General features: G+C 47.3%; 1 long non-coding RNA gene across 1 annotated transcript; it reads right to left on the bottom strand.

The window, feature by feature from the left end:
* Positions 1–240: 240 nt before the first annotated feature.
* On the bottom strand, positions 241–12,170 carry LOC146893318 (uncharacterized). Its single transcript, XR_015003439.2, has 3 exons — positions 11,702–12,170; positions 7,279–7,634; positions 241–3,407 (listed from the first exon to the last, which is right to left on the bottom strand). It is a non-coding gene; the product is annotated as an uncharacterized LOC146893318 (long non-coding RNA).
* Positions 12,171–17,109: the final 4,939 nt, after the last annotated feature.

The raw sequence follows: 17,109 nt of genomic DNA on the forward strand, positions 1-17,109 counted from the left end.
GTAGGAATAAGTTTCACAAGAGATGCCTTGGACCTCTACAGTAAAGAATAAGAAAGGTTGCTAAGAGATATTCAGGGAGACCCAATGCAGCATAGGATGTAGCTCAGTGGCAGAACACTTGCCCAGAATATGCAAGGCCTTGGGTTCTAACTCTTGCATCTGCACATGTGTGCGTGTGGCACACATGCACACACAGGAGGAAAATCTTTCCACAGACTGTTATAACAGTTGCATGCTCGTACATGCAAAACCAAACATCAGCACCTTCTTCCTCACGCCATTCATAAAAATCTTAGAAATCAACCAAAAACTAAAGCTGTGACTTTTCTAGAAGAAAATGCAGGGGGTTTTCTTTGGGACTTCAAATAGGCAAAGAGACCTAAAATGCGTCACAAGAATCAACACATATTTCTTCTCAAAATTGACAAATTAGACTTCATCAAAACTAAAAAGTTCTCTGGGTTATGGTGGCGCACGCCTTTAATCCCAGCACTCAGGAGGCAGAGGCAGGCAGATCTCTGTGATTTCGAGGCCAGCCTGGTCTACAGAGCGAGTTTCAGGACAGTTAAGGCTACACAGAGGAACCCTGTCTCAAAGGGGAAAAAAAAAACAAACAAAACAAAAACAAAATTAAAAAGTTCTTTCAAAAATTTTTTATTTCTTTATCTTACTTATTCTCTCTCTCTCTCTCTCTCTCTCTCTCTCTCTCTCTCTCTCTCTCTCTGTGTGTGTGTGTGTGTGTGTGTACATGTCACAGTGAATGCGGAGGCCAGAGGACAGGACAAAAGGAGTCAGTCAGCCTTCTCCTTCCAGGACATAGGTCTCAGGAATCGAATTCAGGTTGTCAGAATCGAAATGACACTCATCTACTGGCCTGAAAGAGGAAAGGCATCACCCAAAATGTTGGACAAATGTCACACTAGAGCAGCAGTTCTCAGCCTCCCTAATGCTGCAACCCTTTAACACAGTTCCTCATGCTGTGGGGATCCCCAACCATGAAATTATTTCCTTGGCTACTTCATAACTACAACCTTGCTGCTGTTATGAATCGTAGTGTAAGTTCTGATATTCAGGATAGCTGATATAAAACCCCTGTAAAAGGTTTATTTGATCCCCCAAAGGGGTTGTGACCCACAGGTTGATAATCACTGCACTAGGAGAAAGTAATTGAAAGGTATACCTGACTTGTAAGCAATGGGACTTGTAAACAAGACATAAAGAATGCCTATAACTCAGTAACAAAAAGATCAAGAGTTGTCTTTAAAATGGGCAAAATGTTAGAATAGAAACTTCATAGAGGAAGATAAACCAATGGCCAAGAAACACACAGAAAACCATTCAACATCATCTGTCATCGGAGAAATACAAAATAAAATCTGCGATGAAACACCAAACCCACCCACCAGGATAGCTAGGATTAAAGGTTGATACCAAGTGTTGGCGGGAAGTGCACACTGGGGCTTCTCGTGCATCGTCGGTAAGGGTAAGTCTGTGAAAAGAGACGCTCTACATAAAGACATGGCGGTTTCTTTCATAGCTAAACCGATAAACAGTCAGCGATTCCACTTTTAGGTCTTTACCTAATTGAAAGACGCATCTAAGAACGGTTAAAACTTTCTGTGTTCAATCTCTTCTTGGAACAGCCCCAGTGACTACCTAGAGAGTGGAAATTCTCCTGATAGGATCTTCTGATGGATGTGTGACTCAGCAATAAAGGAGGTCAATGACCAAACACAAGCCCCAACACGAACGAATGTCCTACGGGGATGACTTAAAGAGACACAGAGGTTTTCTAACCTGATTCAATTTCTGTGAAGACCCAACACAAATGAAACCAACACAGGGCAAAGAGATGAGAGTAGCCTGGAGTCAGCCGGAGAAGCATCCTGGAGTGTTCGCAACGTCTCTCGATAGGAGCTTCGGTGACATGGGTGCAGGCATATGCTGCCGACTGTGGAAATAAGATCTGTACACTTCCTGTATGTGATTTTTCACCTTAGAAACAAGCTACAGAGAGGACTGGAGTGCGGTTCAGGGGCAGGGGTGTAGGATACGTGATGCCCAGAGCTGGAGCCACACATGTATGCACAGAGCCACTGAACTCCAATGGTGGGTATCCTGAGGGGATTAGAAACAGAATACATTGATGTCTGTGACTTTCTTTGAAACAGTTAAGACAGAAAACAAAGTGAATGATGGATGGTTGGATACACGGCTAGGGAGGAGGATGTGTAGAAATATGATTAAGCAATTAGAGCAAACTGTTGATAAGATTTAGGTGATAGGTATGTAACATGTATGTTCACTGTTTCCTTCACACTTTGTGTGTGTGTGTGTGTGTGTGTGTGTGTGTGTGAATGTTCGCATGTTTGACATGTGTTTGATATGAGTGTTTTTCTTTTGCCTATGTGGGTTTTTTTTGGGGGGGAAGGGGCTGACTCAAGCCCTCTTGCCAGCAAGGGAAACTCTCAGCCACCTGAGCCATCCCCCCAGTTCCTCTCCATTTTTTTTCCTTGAAAGTTCTCATCACAGAACTTGTTTCATAAAAGACAGAACACAATCAGGACGTGTATGTATGTGTGCCACATGCATGCAGTGCCCAAGGAGGTCAAAGAGAGCATCAGAACCCCTGGAACTAATCTCACAGACAGTTGAGAGCCACCATGTGAGTGTGGGACCTGAACCTGGTCCCCTGGGAGAACAAGTGCTCTTAACCCCTGAGCAGTCTCTGCAGCCACGGCCACCTCCCTTCTTAAGAAACCATTGAGAGCCTCGGCTTTGCATCCTTTCCCAGCTGCTGGTGCTGAGATGGCCAACCTTTCTCCCCCCCTCAATTCCTCCTCTAGGCTCCCTGAAGCTCTAACACATTCTCATTCTTTTCTAGAAACTTCCTCGCCTACCTCCTGGCTCTAACAGAGCCCAAACTTCCCCCAAGAGGACACCTTCACCAAAGGATGCTGGTTTCTCTCTTGATCTCCAGCTTTGGAGGCAGCAGGGACAGCAGGCAGATGCTGTCTTCGTCTCCATTTTCTCTTCTCCCCACTCAAGAACTATAGCCCTTTTGAAGTTTTACAGTCCCTGGCTGCGCCATTCCTCATCACGCTGTCCCTTCTTGACTGGCCTCTCAGTTCACTGTCGCAGGCTCCTAGGCAGTCTCCTCTCACCGTCCACCCCGTCAATGTTCACCATCTCACCTCGCTTGGGTGAGAATGCTGGCTTCTCGGTCATATGACTTCCTCATTTCCAAAGATCTGTTACTCCATTCCAAATCAGGGTGAACTCTAGCCCATTCACACCACCTACACCAGGCCTTTCCCACCTCTGGTCTCTCAGTTGTAGCGTCCTATACTCAGACACCATTTTCCACCTCTTCATCCTCTGGCCTCATCCTCCTCCACACCAGTGTTCTATGGAGAAAACATACGTAATGCCGTCATTCTATTCCTCCTCCCAAGTCCTCCCCACTCCCTCTTCCTTTCCCACCCAAACACCCAGCCTTCTGACCTGCTTTACTTTTTCTTTTTTAATAGCAATTTTTGCCTTCTACCTGCAATGAAACCATTCTTTCTATTTGTCAGCTCTCCACCTAGTAGAACGTGCACTCTGGAAGAAGTCAGCCATAGTCCCAAAGAACCGCAAAAGCAGCCTGGGCTGACGACCTTCAGACTTCTATTTTGTGTGAGAGAAGTAAATTCAATCTTATTTCTCATAAACCATTGCATTTCGATTTTTCTCTTAAATCAGCTGAATGAACCTTAAATGATGTTTGATCTCGCCCGTGAGGGAAGCTGCAGGCGACATGAAGACAATGCCTGGATCTGTTTTGCTTCAAAGTGCTTGGCGGAACACAGATGCTAAGTAAATGCTCACTGGTGTGACGGGACACTTGACAGCAGCCAGAGGCATAGGCACAGCACACAGAGGGCCCAGCCTGAGCACCAGCCTGGATAAGATGGGGTTCCTGGGCTCTGCCCCTGAGGTCACAGGAAGGAAAGGCAGGGCCGGAGAAAGCGTGAGGAAGCGAGAGTGCAGATATGTGTTTGCTGCTGTTTGTGAACTGACCAGATTACTGGATCAGGGATGCAACTGAATCTCATCTCTGAGCTTCTTCTTTTTCTTTTTGTAATAGTTTATTAAGATACAATCCATGTCCAGGCCATAGTGGCACACACCTTTAATCCCAGCACTTGAGAGGCAGAGACAGGCGGATCTCTTTGAGTTCAAGGCCAGCCTGGTCTCGCAGACCAGTTCCAGGACAGTAAGGGCTACACAAAGAAACTAAATCTTATAAAAAATCCATATTCCATACAGTTCACCAAAATAAGACAGAGTTATTAGAAAAGGACCGGGGACAGGAAGAGCTGAGGGGAGGACAGGGAGCTAGATCTTCACCTTCTGCCCTGGAAGTGAACAGACAATGCTTAAACCCGAAGCTTCCAAAAGTGCGTGGTCCACGCATGCTTTCAGGAGACCTAGAGGAAGCCGTCAGGTTCATCAGTACAGCCAGCAAGTTGCATGCTCAGAAATGGATAAGTGTGGAAAGCTGGGAGCGCCCAGGACCACAGACTGGAAAGGCTCTGCAGAAAGCCTGGTCTGAGGCACATGCCTGTAATCAGGACCCAAGAGTCTGAGGCAAAGAATTATAGTGAGTTCAAATGTCAGCTTGGGCTACACAGTAAGATAATTACCTCAAAAAAGAAAAAAAAACCCAACCTAAAACAAAAAAGCAAGCAGAGAATAAGTAAATGTTAAAAGTTTTTGCAGATATACATATCAAATAAAAAAGCAATCCAAAGAACTGGGAACTCAGCTCAGTTGGCAGAGTGCTTGCCTACTGTGGTTTCATATATTCAATGCTTGGCTCTCAGTGGAACTGTTTGGGGAAGGATTAGGGGGTGTGGCCTCATTGGAGGAAGTGTATTCCTGGAGGTGGACTTTGAGGTTTCAAATTTCACAACAGGCCCAGTCCTTTTCTCTCTGCCCCCAACTTCCAGATAAGGTGTAAGCTGCCTGCTGTCATGCTCCCTGCCATGCTGGGCATAGACTAGCCTTCTGAAATTGTAAAGAAGTCACCAATTAAATGGTTTCTTTGGTAAGTAGCCTTGGTCACGGTGTCTCTCTGCAGCAATAGAACAGTAACTAAGACAGCTAACACACATACAATCCTGGCCTTGACACCCAGCTCTGATGTAACTGGTCTGTGGAACACATCTGCAGATCCCAGTCCTTAGGAATCGGAGCAGAAGGACCAAGAGTTGAGCTGTTTAGCAAATTCAAGGTCAGTCTGGGATAGACACCTGGCTTCAAAAGCAAGCAAACAATAACAATCTCGAAGTGAAGAAAGGCATAAATAATGATTGTTATGAAATAAGATGCTTACTTGCAGTCATCAATCGCATATGTGATTTGCAGTTTCTCCTTTTCTACAAATTGCCTTCCACTTTTTGTTTTTTTTTTTTTTAAGCTTGAGGAAATTTCATTCGAGTTTAAGAGAGACACCGGGCAGGCAAGCTGTCACGTCCGCAGCCACCGAGCAGAGGGTGGATGGAGAAGAGGGTGGGAGAAATTCAGTTGTAAGGGAAGTCAGCAAGCAGAGACACGGCAGAAAAAGAGAGCTGATGAGTAAGAAAGCCCAGAATGTCAGGGAAAACATGCCCAGGCCTTGGCCAGTGGCCAAAAGGACCAGAAGGAAAGAAAAGTTAAGCTTTTCTGAACAGCGCCACAGGGGAAAACCTCTCTCACTGGTGCGCTTTGACGCTAAAATGGTTTTAGTATTATTTAAAATTTTATTTCACATTAATCGTGTGTGTCTCTGTGTGGGCACATGTGGGTAGCGTGTATGTCTGCGGGCCCATGCTTGTGTCACAGCCCATGTGTGGAGGTCGGAGGCCAAATTATGGGAGTCTTTTCTTTCCTTCCACCATGTGGGGCCCAGAGATCAACCTGACATCCTCAGTCTTGGTAGCAAGCACCTTTACCCCGCACTGAGCCATCCCACCAGCGCACAACTGATTTTTGAAACTTGTGATCTCATTGAACTTGCTTATTGGTTCTAACAGTGTTGGGGTCATTGCCCCAGGTCGTACTGAACTTACAGCCCTCTTACCTCAGCTCCCAGGTGCTGGAATTGGAGGCATGTGTCGCCACACTTTGATCTAATAGTTTGTTTGGGTGTGTCTTTGTGTAGAGGTTGTGTGTATGTGTCTGTGGTGTGTGTCCAAGCTTGTGTGTGTATGTGTGTGTGTGTGTGTGTGTGTGTGTGCACGTGTGTGGTGTCTGCACAGTTCAGGTGTGTATGTGCCCAGGGAGAGTCCCGTCTCCACCCACCTATCCAGCACTGAGGTTAGAGCCTCGAGCCAGCATGCCTGGCTTTTCCATAGGTGCTGGGGGTCTGCACTCTATGTCTCTGGCTTCTGCAGCAAGCACTTTACTTTGAAACCACCTCCCAGACACCCTAAGAGGTTGTTGTGTTTTTTTAAAAATGGGTTCCTTATTCTAATCTTCTATTTTCTAATAAAAGATCAAGTCATCTGAAAATATGGATGGTTTCACTTCCTAAAGGTAAATCCTTATTTTAGTCCTGAAATGAGGGGAAAAGCATTTGATCTTTCACCATTAGGTATGGTGTTAGTGTTAGTTTGTTTATATGTGGCTTCTCCCTTCCTCTCTCTCTCTTTCCATCCCCTCTCTCATTTTCAGTGCCCTTTATCAAAATGCAGAAGTTCCTTGCTCTTCAGTTCTTGGTCTGTTGGATGCTTTCGTTACGACAGGGTATTGGATTTTGTCAATGGTTCTTTTTTTCAGTAGATAGTGAAATGATTACATGGTATTTGTCTTCTATCCTGTTGACGTGATGGATGACATCAATTGATTCCTGAATGTGAGGTCAGCTTTGAGTTCGGGATAAAACGCTTGGTCATGGAGTGCAATCCTTTTCACGGGCGGCTGGGTTGGACTGATAGTGCTTTGCTGAAGAGTCACCTTGGTAATAATAATAACACAGCTTGGTCTAGTTTTCTTATAATGGCTCTCCCTGGTTTTAATGTTGGGGTGTTACTTGCCTCATGAAATGAGCTGGAGGCATGAATAGATTTCTTTTTTGGGGGTGTGTGTGTGATTGAAGTGCACATGTTTTTGTGGCAAGATTTTCCTGGGGAATCCCAACACAAATGTCTACTCACCCTAGATAGGGAACCCATGGCAGACCGAAGTTCAGCTTGGTGAACCAATGAGCTTTACTGGGGTTACTTACAGGAATATGGGTGAGGGGTTACTTACAGGAGCTGAAATTATTCAAACATAGCTGCACCACCAAGGACCACCCCAGCATGGGTGGCAGTTCACAAAGCTAGGAACCTGGAGAACACTGCACAGCCTGCAAGCAGTTCAGCAGGTTGAAGAGTATCCCTTCCAGGTGTCTCAGTTGGTCCAAACCAATTCCAGGTAGCTCAGCTGGTTTGTTTCTTCCTGACTGCAGGTGGTAGTCTTCAGCTTCACTTGACTTCACTCTCTCTGAGATAGACTCTCAGCTTTTATTGTTTACTAGGGCAGGGAAGGGCCTGCTGATTCTGGTCAGTTTCAGGGACTTCTTCCAGTTCTTTTAAGTTGTTTGCCTTCCTGCTTAAGAAGCTTTCCTGCGGGATGCAATGTTTCAATCTCAGAGGAAAGTATTACACCACATGAGTGTGTGTGTGTGTGTGTGTGTGTGTGTGCCTGTGTGTGTGTGTGTGCCTGTGTGCACATCTGGAGTTCAAAGTGTGTGTGTGTGTGTGCATGTGTGTGCATGCACATGTATGTGTGAAGTCAAGTGTGTGCACGCGCACATACGTGGAGTCCAGAGGTGGACATCAGATGTCTGTCACTTTCTACCAGAAGATTCCAGGGTCCTGGGCCCCAGAGACTGTACCTGGTCGGAAGGCTCCAGCTAACAACTGTAAGAGATTCTGTGATGAGCACCCTCACTTCCCTTTAAAACACTGGATATTGATCCCAGCTCTTAGGAGGCAAACAGACCTCTGTGAGTTCAAGGCCAGCCAGGGCTACCTAGTAAGACCTTGCCTCAAAAAAAAATGTCTTAGAGTTTCTATTGCTGTGATAAAATACTAAAAGCAACTGGGAAGGAAAGGGTTTATTTCATTTTACAGCTCATAGCCCGTTACCCAGGAAAGTCAGGCAGAAACCTGGAGGCAGGAGCTGATGCAGAGGTCACAGAGGAATACTGCTTACTGGCTGACTCCCCATGATTTACTCAGTCTGTTTTTTTGTTTTTGTTTGTTTGTTTTTGATTTTTTGAGACAAGGTTTCTTTGTATAACAGCCCTAGTTGTCCTGGAGACCAGGCTGGCCTCAAGCTCACAGAGATCCACCTGCCTCTGCCTTCTGAGTACTGGGTTAAAGGTGGGGACAATTTTTTTTAATGACTTACATTTTTCTTTCTTGTGCATTGTTGTTTTCCCTGCATGTAAGTCTGCTTGTGAGTGTCACATCCTCTGGAGTTACAGACAGCTATGAGCCACTGTGTAGGTGCTGAGAATTGAATCCTGGTCCTCTGAAAGAGCAGCCAGTGATCTTAACTTCTGATTCCTCTCTCCATTTCCTTCAGTCTGTTTTCTTATACACCCCAGGGACACCTGTCCAGGGGTGGCACCACTCACAAGTGGCTGGGCCCTCCCATATCAGTCACTAATTTAGAAAATGCACTACAGGACCAGGTGGTGGTAGTAGCACACCCATTTAATCACAGAACTCAGAGGCAGGTGGATCTCTGAGTTCAAGGCCAGCCTGGTTTACAGAACGAGTTCCAGGGCAGCCAGAATACACAGAGAAACCCTCACCGGAGGAGAAGAAGAAGAAGAAGAAGAAGGAGGAGGAGGAGGAGGAGGAGGAGGAGGAGGAGGAGGAGGAGGAGGAGGAGGAGGAGGAGGAAAGGAAGGAAGGAAGGAAGGAAGGAAGGAAGGAAGGAAGGAAGGAAGGAAGGAAGGAAGGGAAAAAAGAAAATGCCCTATAGACTTTCCTACAAGCAAATCTTATGAAGTTGTTTCCCAGTTGAGAGCCCCTCTTCCCAAATGACTCCAGCTTGTGTCAAGTTGACATAAAACTAGCCAGCACAGTAAACAAACACACAGAGTAGACTTGCCCAAGTTGACTGGACTAGAAAAGTAACATTTCATAATCCAACAACCTCAGAGCCTCTAGCCTGGTCGTATCCACAGTGAATATCTACCGGGGAGTTAAGGCATGCATTGTTTTCCAAACTCTGTAGTCCACACTTCCCTTGGTTTTGGAGAAGCACTCCACAGCACTGATGTTCCGTGACACACTTTGGGATGCTCAGCCCCAGAAGGACTTAACCGTCCCTGCAGCTTCATGGGATTTTTTTTTTTCTCAGAACTCACCTCTGGCCTGAACTGTTTCTGTACTTGTTTCTATCCATCCAAAGTTGGCCTGGGCCTCTACTTGGGTTGAGTGACTTAGGCATCTCCCTTCAAAACTTTCAGAAGGTATGCCAAACTCAATAGTCAGGATAGATGAATATTTGGAAGTCATCTTGATAAGATAACCTGCCAGGCAGCCAGTGGCATAGAGGTGGGACCCAACAGTACAAGAGGTGCTTACTAATCCCCGTGGCTATGCCTGAGCACCAGCCTATCTGTGTAGTCAGTCCAGGCCTACGGTCTTTGTCCCCATCGCTTGTGTCCCAGGTCAGAGGAGGAACAGAGCCTTTCCCCTCACCTCTGAACCCGTCTCTGGAGAAGCAAAGACTTCGGAGCCCCATGGAGAAGAGGCTCGATGCTGTTTCCTCACCTCCCAGCTCCTATAGAGCATCTAACCCACGATGAGGCACAAGGGAACTCAGTCACTGCAAGTTCCTGTCAACTGGGTGGATTTCATGAAGAAAGCTATCCCAGGACTCAGAGCAGCATGGGAGGAGAGAATATGTGTGTGTACATGTGTGTGTGTGTGTGTGTGTGTGTGTGTGTGCATGAGTGTGCATGTGCAAGTAGAGGCCAGAAGTTCATGACATCAGGTGTCTTTGTTGGCTGCTCTTATTTTTTCAGACAGGAATTTCTTTCTTTGTTTCTTTTTCCCTTAATTATTTTATTATGTGTATGAGTATTTTCCCTACATGTATGTCTGTGCACCACCTCTGTTCCCGGAGCTCAAGGAAGCTAGAGAGAGCACTGGATCTCCTGGAACTGGAGATACTCATGGTTGTGAGTTGCTGTGTGAGTGGTGAGAATTGAACCCCCATCCTCTGGAAGAGTAGCAAGTGCTCTTTAACTACTGAGCCATCTCTCCAGCCCAGAGGAGAAAGAGAGGGTCTTCCATAGAAACTGGAGCTCACCCATTTAGCCAGGCTGACTAGCCAGTGAGATCTAGGAATCCTTCTGTTTCCACCCTACCCCCATATCTTCTCCACCCCCAGTGCTGGGGTTACAGATACAAGCTACTGGGTCAAGCTTTTATGTGGGAACTGGAGATCCAAATCCAGGTTCTCATGCTTGTGTGGCAGGTACCAGCCCCCTGAGTAGATTTTGTTGTTGTTGTTAGTTTGTGTTTTGTTTTGTGTTTTGTTTTTTCTGATTCCTCACTTTGAGTGTGTTGCCAAACACAAACTGAAGTGAAAGGGTGAGGAGGGCTCTGTGCCAAAGTGTTCCTGGAAAAAGTTTGCCCTTTCGGGAATATCCTTCCTCTTTGTATCCAATTGAGCTTGACCTCAAATGTGCAAGCTGTAACGTTCAGAAGAGTTGGGTTGGGGCCTGACTGGGCTCCAGCTAAATGTTGGTGGCTTGTGCAATCATCATGGCCTGATGAGGCTCCAGGGCTGTGAGGACCTCAGCCCTGACTTTGGAAAAACATCTGAAGTCAAGAATAGTTACCCAGGAACAACTTCCTGGCCACGCCCTTCTGTCTGACTCCAGGATGCGCCACGGCTGCTACTCACTCACTCCTGTATCTCATTAGAAGCCCTTTGTAAGTCTCCCGGCTCTTCCTTGGAATTTCCATTTCTTCTCTGTTCCAAGTGCTATAAAAACCTTGTCAATCAGCTAGTGAGCAGAGGAACAAGAGCAGACAGAGTTCCCTTGAACTACAGTGCCTCCACGGTGAGCTGCAAAGGAAAGGAAACACTGAGCCCTCTCCCCTTACTGAAGATAAGCCTCCAGCTGATCACACAGGAGACTCTGTGGTAAAATGCTGCTCTCATGGCCTCGGCTTGTCGACACCTCGTAAATTTACTTTGAGTTGCTTCATAGCCCTCCAAGCACAGCGGTGTCTTCTGGGAAGGAAACTCTGCAGTCACTCAGTTGTGTTAAACAAATAAACATCAGAAAGCAGGGCACGATGGGCCCTGGGGACGTTGTGTAGATGCGCAGGCTAGAAGCTGCTAGAAGCCTGATCCGAGCTCTCCTGGGACTGTCCTGTCCTGGCACAGAGGGTGGCAGAGACTGGAAAGCGGAGGAGGAGGGGATGGGATTTGTCCTTATTTTTGTGGGTCAGAGCTGGGTGTGGTGAGCAGTGCTTGTCTAAAGTGCTCAAGGCCCTGGGTTTAGTCCCCAGCACACACACTCATGCATGCACACACACACACACCAAACACGTAGAGCAAAGCCAAGATTAGGACAGGCGTCTCCAGACATCAGATTCCACCCACTTCCCTTTCCCTCCCAGGACCAGCCCTTTAGCTCAATTCCCCAGCTTACTCGGAAGGCCAAAGAGACTTCAACAATAGCACGAGCGGTCAGTGAGCTCTTCCTCTCCACACTCTATGTCATCTACAGTCCGCGCACCACCAAGAGATTTCTTCTTCCATCGGCTGAGTTTCAAGCAGCCGAGAAGACACCGGAGAGAGGATAGGAAGCCTCTAACGCCACCACTAAAGGAGTTCTCTCTCTCTTGGTGACACGTTAGAGTCACCGGGGTCCTTCAAAAAGTTCCCATGTCCTGGTCATACCCCAGTCTGATTGCATCATAATCTCTCAGGGTGGAGGCTATGCTTCAGGGTTTCTTAAAGTTCCCCAGTGATCCAAGCCCAGTTCAGAACCATGGAGTCAAAGGATTCTGAAGCAGATAGAGCCAGCTAAGGGAGGAGGTCCTTTGACTGCAGGTGATGAATAACTGTCTACCGTTTATGTAGGCAAAGGTGTAGGATCGCCGGTAAGGGCAAGGCCCCTCTCCTTTTAAGACCTCATCTGAAGAACGGATGTCTTGGCAGGACTACTTTAGGGTTAATTGGTAAATATTTATAAGGGCTTGGCTCTGCTCCTGGCACACAGAGCACGTCCAGGAACTTGTCTTGATTACCAGTGTTTACACTGTAGTTCTCTGTGAGGCCTGCATAAGGAAACCACATCTCCTCGATCCTAGGGCTATGCGCTGTCCATGTTTGCTTATATCTTTTATTTTTTTAAAATTTTTTAATGATTTATTTATCTTTATTTTATGTGCATTGGTGTGAAGGTGTCAGATCCCCTGGAACTGAATTTTCAGACAGTTGTGAGCTGCCATGGGGGTGCTGGGAATTGAACCCAGGTCCATCTGGAAGAGCAGTCAGTGCTCTTAACCGCTGAGCCATCTCTCCAGCCCCTGCTTATATCTTTTAAGGTGAGGTGTGAGTCGGGAGAGAGTTCGCCAGGCAAAACTACTTCCGGTCACCTGAGTTTGCGCCCAGGAATCCACATAAAAAGGTGGACGTGGTGGTGCGTGTCTGTAGTCCCAGCACCCCTACATCGGAGATGTGAAGTTAAGATGGCAGAATCATCTGGAAGCTTGCAGGACGGCCAGCCCAGAGTGCACAGCAAGCAACAGAACGAGAGGCCTGCCTCAAAAATGTAGAAAGCAAGAACCAATTTCCAAAAGTTGTTCTTGAACCTCCACAGGCACACTGTGGGACATGCATGCCTTCACACACACACGCGCACACACACACACACACACACCTCAAACTATTTTGTTTAAGTGAGATGTGTCTTATCATTGATGGTCACTAGTATTTGGTGACACATAGGACATGACAATCTTCAGTGCCAGGCACCACAGGCCATTTCTGCTCATCGCTACCCTTGATTGGCTTTCCCACAATTCATCAGAAGAGTTGTTTTGGTTTTTGTTTTGTTTGTCGAGACACAGTCTCACCATGTAGCCTGGGTCGGCCACCCTTACTCCTCCCACCTCAGCCTTCCAGATACTGGGATTACAGGTGTGCATCAGTACACCTAGCAGGAGTAGCTTTCCTCATGTTACAGATTGGTAAACTGAGGCCTAGAATTCAATTTCTGATAGTCACTTGAAGATTGGAATGGGAACCTTGGGCAAGTGATTAAGCTCAACTGGAATTCCCTGAACAGAGCAAAGTGGCCCAGTCCGTGGTACCAGATTCACCACGCTCACAGCCTGCCACTTCCAGCTAGAGTGGCTCTGCGCTACCGTGGAAAAAAGCCTACATGGTTTTCTATGGGTTTGTAAGAGTGAGACCTGGCCTGTCTCACTCAGGTTATTTGGCTGGTTTCCCTCTTCTCTTACTGTGCTGCCCCCCAGACCCTCCCTCCTGACCACCACCAGAGGCCAGTGGAGCATCTTCTCCAGCTCATTTGACTTGATGGGGCCTGAGCCAACAGCACAGATCTGTCCTCTTCTGCCAGTTCAGGCGGGTCAGGCTTCTGACCTTGTCTCTGTCCTGTCTTGAGTCGCCTGTCCTGTGGGTCTCACTCATCTTGTCACCAGAGCAGTGTCCCCACCGCACCAGGCGTCCTGCCGAGGGCTGTGTATGAACTGCCTTCTTCTCTCCGCAGCTGCCTGTGAAGCTAAGTGGAATTCAGATCCCCATGTTGCTTGTTTATTTAACGCAGAGGCTCTTTCTGTAGCCTAGACTGGCTTGGGATTGACTGTAGGCCTTAAATATGTAGCAAATGTCCTCCCTCAGCCTTCCAAGAGCTGGGATTACAGATGAGAGCCACCATACTGGGCTCATTATCCCCACGGTGAACCTGGACTCAAGTGGCTGAGCTACTACGTGCCTTGATGAAATACCAACCTAGACTCTCCAGACTAGTGTTTCTGCTAAGCCCTTTCTCCAAGAAGGAAATGTTCACCAAATCCATTTGGCCAGGTACCTCCAGGGGGCCTGGCACTCTGAAGTGGTGAGCTGGGCAGGTTAGGAGGTGACCTCAGAGACCTTCTGAACCAGAGGACAGAGGACTCTGTCCACCCAAGCTCACACACAGTAATGGATCAGCTCCCCATGCTGAAGGCTGTAAGGGAAACCAACAGGAGGCTGGAACTGGGAGAAGTCTCAGTGCTTGCCTCAGTAAAGTGGCAGGAAGTGAGGGAAAGAGACCAGGAGAAAAGCCGGCTTGATTCCAAGGGAATCAAGGTTGCTCAGACCCTGTGCCCTTGGGAGAGCCACTGCATGGCCCTCAAGTGACCAGGAGAGCAATGACAGGATGAGGTCTGAGTCCTCAAGGCTCCTCCACCAACAGCAAATTCTGTCACAGTATCTATCGGCATGATGACAGGCCCTGCCACCTCACCCAGCCTTCCCAGCAAAGGAGGAGCTGAGCCGCAGTCAAGGATTGACGGGCCAAGGACCATGTGTGCCACCCAGCCTCGGTCGGTTCTCAGGAAATGAGGAAATAAGGAGGCAGCAAAGTGGATTAACTCAGCCAGAGGAGCTGGAAAGCTTCCATCTGAAACCTCCATGAAATTAAAACCTTAGCCCAGACCAGCGCCAGACGGGAGTTGGTCTCACCATACACGTCTCTTGCAGGCCCTGAGTCCAGCCTTGGTACTTAAGCAATTAACACTCAGGATTCTTTCAGCTGAGCCAAAATCTGCCGGAACATTATACAGGAGATGACTTTTGACCGTATTTCTATTTGTGAAATGACATAGATTTAAAGGTAGCAAACTGTTTTCTAAAAGGAAATGGTGGCACGTGCCTTTAATTCCAGCACTCAGGAAGCAGAGGCAGCCAGATCATCATGAGTTCCATGCCAGCCAGGATAACATAGTGAGACCCTGTCTAAAAAAAAAAAATTGCCAGGCATGATGGTACACACCTATAATTCCCAGAACTTGGGCCATGGAGACCAAAGGATCCGGAGCCAAAGGCCAGTCTCAACTATATAATGAATGTGACACCAACCTGGGCTATATAAAGGTCCTACCTCAAAACTAACAATGAAAAATAAATAAGAATTATGGGGCTAGAGAAATATCACAGTTTAGTGGAAATTTTTATAAACAAATAAATTAATTAATTAAAAAAATATCACAGTTGGTAAAGTGCTTGCCATGTAAGCATGATTTCCAGCATCTATGTAAAAAACTATGTGTGGCGGCACACACTTAATCAGACCTTAGATCAGAGGCAGACAGATTCTGGGTGCCTCCTGGCCAGTTAGCCTAATCAGAGAGTCCCAGGCCCAGGAAGAGAGAGCCTGTCTCCAGAAAACAAGATACACGGTTTCTGTTGAACAACATTCAGGATTGACCTCTGACCTTCATACGCACACGCTCACACATGTGCACCGACGAGACCTCTCTCTCTCTCTCTCTCTCTCTCTCTCTCTCTCTCTCTCTCACACACACACACACACACACACACACACAAATTAACAACATCCCTAGGAGTCTACTATAAAACAGTAGCTATATCTTAAGCTACTTGCCTGTTCAGACTCTGTACCTGGAAGGTAGACTCTACCTGCACTGTGGTGCCAATGAGAGCCCAGCTGTAAAGGTGAGCAGGACCATAGGAAGGAGAGGCTACATCCAGATAGCCTAGCTCAGCATTAGGTATGAGAGCCCAGGGTTCTGTCCCTGCCTTGAGCAGCCCCAGCCCCAAACAGGACAAAGACACACAGGACATCAAGGACATATAGACAACAAGGAGACCTGGGACGCCTTCAAGCCACCCATCCAGGTAGCCTAGCAAGGTCCTAAGTCTTCCTAGGGTTACTCCAAGTCTTCTGACCTTGTCACAAGAGCTAAGTGCCCCAACGGCACACACACCTTAGGGGCATCTACTACCTGAAGCCAGAATTGACAGATCTCAAGTCTTGTCCCGGCTCTGTCTCTTCTAGATATTTGGACCTTCTAGACCTTGGACAGGGCACCCAGCCCCAGGAAAACAAGGTGAGTAACCTCACAAGACATTCTCAAAGGCTGCAGTGGCTGTCAGAGCCTTGGGGAGAACTTGGATTCTGAACTGGATCAAACCAATTTACTAGACTGATGATAGATGCCTGGCTCTGAGGCAGGTGTCCAAGAGGAACAGGCAGGAGAGAAAAAAGTCATGGGAGATGTGAGGGTATCTTCACACCCCAAAGCAAGATGCCCCAAGGCTAGGGTTCTCTTCTGTATGAGCTCAGAGTCTCACACACTGTAAAAAGAGCCAAGGCTTCCTCAGGTCAGGCCCTGGTCAAACACTACTCCCAAGGAGCAGCAGGAAGCAGGTGCTCCATATTCTCCACCCTGCGGGAGAAACTGAGGCTCAGTGAGGCTATGCTTTGGGTAGAGCAACACCCCCTGTGACATCGGGGATGGGCTTCTGTGCTTTATGGACTTGTGGATAACACAACTTCTAGGGGGCCAGAGAATACTGGGATCATCTCCCATGGGGCTGACTTCTCCATCAGACCCAGAAGGCATAGTGTACAGGATCCACCAATCTCTTGGGGGGGGGGAATTACCTTTATACCAACATGTTTATATAATATATTTTAACTTTTAAAATTATAATTATTGCCAGGCGGTGGTGGTGCATGCCTTTAATCCCAGCACTCGGGAGGCAGAGGCAGGCAGATATCTGTGAGTTCGAGGCCAGCCTGGTCTACAAGAGCTAGTTCCAGGGCAGGCTCCAAAGCTACAGAGCTGTGTGCGGGTAAGTGTGCATGTGTGCATGCATGAATGTGTGTGCGTGCATGTGTGTGTGTGTGTGTGTGTGTGTGTGTGTGTGTGTGTGTGTGTATGAATGCCACGGCTTGCATGTAGAGGTCAGAGGATAACTTTCAGGACTCAGTTCTCTCCTTCCACCATGTGGGTTCTGTAGACTGAGCTCAGGTCATCAGACTTGGCAGTAAGTTCCCTTATCCACCAAGCCATCTCACTG

This window comes from Myodes glareolus, chromosome 9 (genome assembly GCF_982192425.1).
Source record: "Myodes glareolus chromosome 9, mMyoGla1.1, whole genome shotgun sequence".
Taxonomy (NCBI): domain Eukaryota; kingdom Metazoa; phylum Chordata; class Mammalia; order Rodentia; family Cricetidae; genus Myodes; species Myodes glareolus.